Genomic DNA, 5,525 nt, shown 5'->3' with positions numbered 1-5,525 from the left:
GCGCTTTCACTGCAAGCTGCAGATTCCCTCCTAACAGCAAGCTTTAGGATAGGGTACTGAATTGTATCTTAACTACGGCTAATAATGCGATTTTGGCAAAGAGAATATCTCCCGCAGGGAAGCTGCTACCATCAAATGTTTGCCCTCATTAGACTCCCCTCTGGAAGCGCTTTCACTGCAAGCTGCAGATTCCCTCCTAACAGCAAGCTTTAGGATAGGGTACTGAATTGTAACTTACTTTCGCCAAATAATGCGATTTTGGCAAAGAGAGTATCTCCCGCAGGGAAGCTGCTACCATCAAATGTTTGCCCTCATTAGACTCCCCTCTGGAAGCGCTTTCACTGCAAGCTGCAGATTCCCTCCTAACAGCAAGCCTTAGGATAGGGTACTGAATTGTAACTTACTTTCGCCTAATAATGCGATTTTGGCAAAGAGAGTATCTCCCGCAGGGAAGCTGCTACCATCAAATGTTTGCCCTCATTACACTCCCCTCTGGAAGCGCTTTCACTGCAAGCTGCAGATTCCCTCCTAACAGCAAGCTTTAGGATAGGGTACTGAATTGTAACTTACTTTCGCCTAATAATGCGATTTTGGCAAAGAGAGTATCTCCCGCAGGGAAGCTGCTACCATCAAATGTTTGCCCTCATTAGACTCCCCTCTGGAAGCGCTTTCACTGCAAGCTGCAGATTCCCTCCTAACAGCAAGCTTTAGGATAGGGTACTGAATTGTAACTTACTTTCGCCTAATAATGCGATTTTGGCAAAGAGAGTATCTCCCGCAGGGAAGCTGCTACCATCAAATGTTTGCCCTCATTAGACTCCCCTCTGGAAGCGCTTTCACTGCAAGCTGCAGATTCCCTCCTAACAGCAAGCTTTAGGATAGGGTACTGAATTGTAACTTACTTTCGCCTAATAATGCGATTTTGGCAAAGAGAGTATCTCCCGCAGGGAAGCTGCTACCATCAAATGTTTGCCCTCATTAGACTCCCCTCTGGAAGCGCTTTCACGGCAAGCTGCAGATTCCCTCCTAACAGCAAGCTTTAGGATAGGGTACTGAATTGTAACTTAACTACGGCTAATAATGCGATTTTGGCAAAGAGAATATCTCCCGCAGGGAAGCTGCTACCATCAAATGTTTGCCCTCATTAGACTCCCCTCTGGAAGCGCTTTCACTGCAAGCTGCAGATTCCCTCCTAACAGCAAGCTTTAGGATAGGGAACTGAATTGTAACTTACTTTCGCCTAATAATGCGATTTTGGCAAAGAGAGTATCTCCCGCAGGGAAGCTGCTACCATCAAATGTTTGCCCTCATTAGACTCCCCTCTGGAAGCGCTTTCACTGCAAGCTGCAGATTCCCTCCTAATAGCAAGCTTTAGGATAGGATACTGAATTGTAACTTACTTTCGCCTAATAATGCGATTAGGCAAAGAGAATACCTCCCGCAGGAAAGCTGCTACCATCAAATGTTTGCCCTCATTAAACTCCCCTCTGGAAGTGCTTTCACTGCAAGCTGCAGATTCCCTCCTAACAGCAAGCTTTAGGATAGGGTACTGAATTGTAACTTACTTTCGCCTAATAATGAGATTTTGGCAAAGAGAGTATCTCCCGCAGGGAAGCTGCTACCATCAAATGTTTGCCCTCATTAGACTCCCCTCTGGAAGCGCTTTCACTGCAAGCTGCAGATTCCCTCCTAACAGCAAGCTTTAGGATAGGATACTGAATTGTAACTTAACTGCGGCTAATAATGTGATTTTGGCAAAGAGAGTATCTCCCGCAGGGAAGCTGCTACCATCAAATGTTTGCCCTCATTAGACTCCCCTCTGGAAGCGCTTTCACTGCAAGCTGCAGATTCCCTCCTAACAGCAAGCTTTAGGATAGGGTACTGAATTGTAACTTACTTTCGCCTAATAATGCGATTTTGGCAAAGAGACTATCTCCCGCAGGGAAGCTGCTACCATCAAATGTTTGCCCTCATTACACTCCCCTCTGGAAGCGCTTTCACTGCAAGCTGCAGATTCCCTCCTAACAGCAAGCTTTAGGATAGGGTACTGAATTGTAACTTACTTTCGCCTAATAATGCGATTTTGGCAAAGAGAGTATCTCCCGCAGGGAAGCTGCTACCATCAAATGTTTGCCCTCATTAGACTCCCCTCTGGAAGCGCTTTCACTGCAAGCTGCAGATTCCCTCCTAACAGCAAGCTTTAGGATAGGGTACTGAATTGTAACTTACTTTCGCCTAATAATGCGATTTTGGCAAAGAGAGTATCTCCCGCAGGGAAGCTGCTACCATCAAATGTTTGCCCTCATTAGACTCCCCTCTGGAAGCGCTTTCACTGCAAGCTGCAGATTCCCTCCTAACAGCAAGCTTTAGGATAGGGTACTGAATTGTAACTTACTTTCGCCTAATAATGCGATTTTGGCAAAGAGACTATCTCCCGCAGGGAAGCTGCTACCATCAAATGTTTGCCCTCATTAGACTCCCCTCTGGAAGCGCTTTCACGGCAAGCTGCAGATTCCCTCCTAACAGCAAGCTTTAGGATAGGGTACTGAATTGTATCTTAACTACGGCTAATAATGCGATTTTGGCAAAGAGAATATCTCCCGCAGGGAAGCTGCTACCATCAAATGTTTGCCCTCATTAGACTCCCCTCTGGAAGCGCTTTCACTGCAAGCTGCAGATTCCCTCCTAACAGCAAGCTTTAGGATAGGGTACTGAATTGTAACTTACTTTCGCCTAATAATGCGATTTTGGCAAAGAGAGTATCTCCCGCAGGGAAGCTGCTACCATCAAATGTTTGCCCTCATTAGACTCCCCTCTGGAAGCGCTTTCACTGCAAGCTGCAGATTCCCTCCTAATAGCAAGCTTTAGGATAGGGTACTGAATTGTAACTTACTTTCGCCTAATAATGCGATTTTGGCAAAGAGAATATCTCCCGCAGGAAAGCTGCTACCATCAAATGTTTGCCCTCATTAAACTCCCCTCTGGAAGTGCTTTCACTGCAAGCTGCAGATTCCCTCCTAACAGCAAGCTTTAGGATAGGGTACTGAATTGTAACTTACTTTCGCCTAATAATGAGATTTTGGCAAAGAGAGTATCTCCCGCAGGGAAGCTGCTACCATCAAATGTTTGCCCTCATTAGACTCCCCTCTGGAAGCGCTTTCACTGCAAGCTGCAGATTCCCTCCTAACAGCAAGCTTTAGGATAGGATACTGAATTGTAACTTAACTGCGGCTAATAATGTGATTTTGGCAAAGAGAGTATCTCCCGCAGGGAAGCTGCTACCATCAAATGTTTGCCCTCATTAGACTCCCCTCTGGAAGCGCTTTCACTGCAAGCTGCAGATTCCCTCCTAACAGCAAGCTTTAGGATAGGGTACTGAATTGTAACTTAACTACGGCTAATAATGCGATTTTGGCAAAGAGAGTATCTCCCGCAGGGAAGCTGCTACCATCAAATGTTTGCCCTCATTACACTCCCCTCTGGAAGCGCTTTCACTGCAAGCTGCAGATTCCCTCCTAATAGCAAGCTTTAGGATAGGGTACTGAATTGTAACTTACTTTCGCCTAATAATGCGATTTTGGCAAAGAGAGTATCTCCCGCAGGGAAGCTGCTACCATCAAATGTTTGCCCTCATTAGACTCCCCTCTGGAAGCGCTTTCACTGCAAGCTGCAGATTCCCTCCTAACAGCAAGCTTTAGGATAGGGTACTGAATTGTAACTTACTTTCGCCTAATAATGCGATTTTGGCAAAGAGAGTATCTCCCGCAGGGAAGCTGCTACCATCAAATGTTTGCCCTCATTAGACTCCCCTCTGGAAGCGCTTTCACTGCAAGCTGCAGATTCCCTCCTAACAGCAAGCTTTAGGATAGGGTACTGAATTGTAACTTAGTTTCGCCTAATAATGCGATTTTGGCAAAGAGAGTATCTCCCGCAGGGAAGCTGCTACCATCAAATGTTTGCCCTCATTAGACTCCCCTCTGGAAGCGCTTTCACGGCAAGCTGCAGATTCCCTCCTAACAGCAAGCTTTAGGATAGGGTACTGAATTGTAACTTAACTATGGCTAATAAGGCGATTTTGGCAAAGAGAATATCTCCCGCAGGGAAGCTGCTACCATCAAATGTTTGCCCTCATTAGACTCCCCTCTGGAAGCGCTTTCACTGCAAGCTGCAGATTCCCTCCTAACAGCAAGCTTTAGGATAGGATACTGAATTGTAACTTACTTTCGCCTAATAATGCGATTTTGGCAAAGAGAGTATCTCCCGCAGGGAAGTTGCTACCATCAAATGTTTGCCCTCATTAGACTCCCCTCTGGAAGCGCTTTCACGGCAAGCTGCAGATTCCCTCCTAACAGCAAGCTTTAGGATAGGGTACTGAATTGTAACTTAACTACGGCTAATAATGCGATTTTGGCAAAGAGAATATCTCCCGCAGGGAAGCTGCTACCATCAAATGTTTGCCCTCATTAGACTCCCCTCTGGAAGCGCTTTCACTGCAAGCTGCAGATTCCCTCCTAACAGCAAGTTTTAGGATAGGGTACTGAATTGTAACTTACTTTCGCCTAATAATGCGATTTTGGCAAAGAGAGTATCTCCCGCAGGGAAGCTGCTACCATCAAATGTTTGCCCTCATTAGACTCCCCTCTGTAAGCGCTTTCACTGCAAGCTGCAGATTCCCTCCTAATAGCAAGCTTTAGGATAGGGTACTGAATTGTAACTTACTTTCGCCTAATAATGCGATTTTGGCAAAGAGAATATCTCCCGCAGGAAAGCTGCTACCATCAAATGTTTGCCCTCATTAAACTCCCCTCTGGAAGTGCTTTCACTGCAAGCTGCAGATTCCCTCCTAACAGCAAGCTTTAGGATAGGGTACTGAATTGTAACTTACTTGCGCCTAATAATGCGATTTTGGCAAAGAGACTATCTCCCGCAGGGAAGCTGCTACCATCAAATCTTTGCCCTCATTAGAATCCCCTCTGGAAGCGCTTTCACGGCAAGCTGCAGATTCCCTCCTAACAGCAAGCTTTAGGATAGGGTACTGAATTGTAACTTACTTTCGCCTAATAATGCGATTTTGGCAAAGAGAGTATCTCCCGCAGGGAAGCTGCTACCATCAAATGTTTGCCCTCATTAGACTCCCCTCTGGAAGCGCTTTCACTGCAAGCTGCAGATTCCCTCCTAACAGCAAGCTTTAGGATAGGGTACTGAATTGTAACTTACTTTCGCCTAATAAGGCGATTTTGGCAAAGAGACTATCTCCCGCAGGGAAGCTGCTACCATCAAATGTTTGCCCTCATTAGACTCCCCTCTGGAAGCGCTTTCACTGCAAGCTGCAGATTCCCTCCTAACAGCAAGCTTTAGGATAGGATACTGAATTGTAACTTACTTTCGCCTAATAATGTGATTTTGGCAAAGAGAGTATCTCCCGCAGGGAAAATGCTACCATCAAATGTTTGCCCTCATTAGACTCCCCTCTGGAAGCGCTTTCACTGCAAGCTGCAGATTCCCTCCTAACAGCAAGCTTTAGG

Source organism: Phaenicophaeus curvirostris, unplaced genomic scaffold (genome assembly GCF_032191515.1).
Source record: "Phaenicophaeus curvirostris isolate KB17595 unplaced genomic scaffold, BPBGC_Pcur_1.0 scaffold_117, whole genome shotgun sequence".
In the NCBI taxonomy this organism is placed as follows: Eukaryota; Metazoa; Chordata; class Aves; order Cuculiformes; family Cuculidae; genus Phaenicophaeus; species Phaenicophaeus curvirostris.
This window is presented reverse-complemented; position numbering follows the sequence as displayed.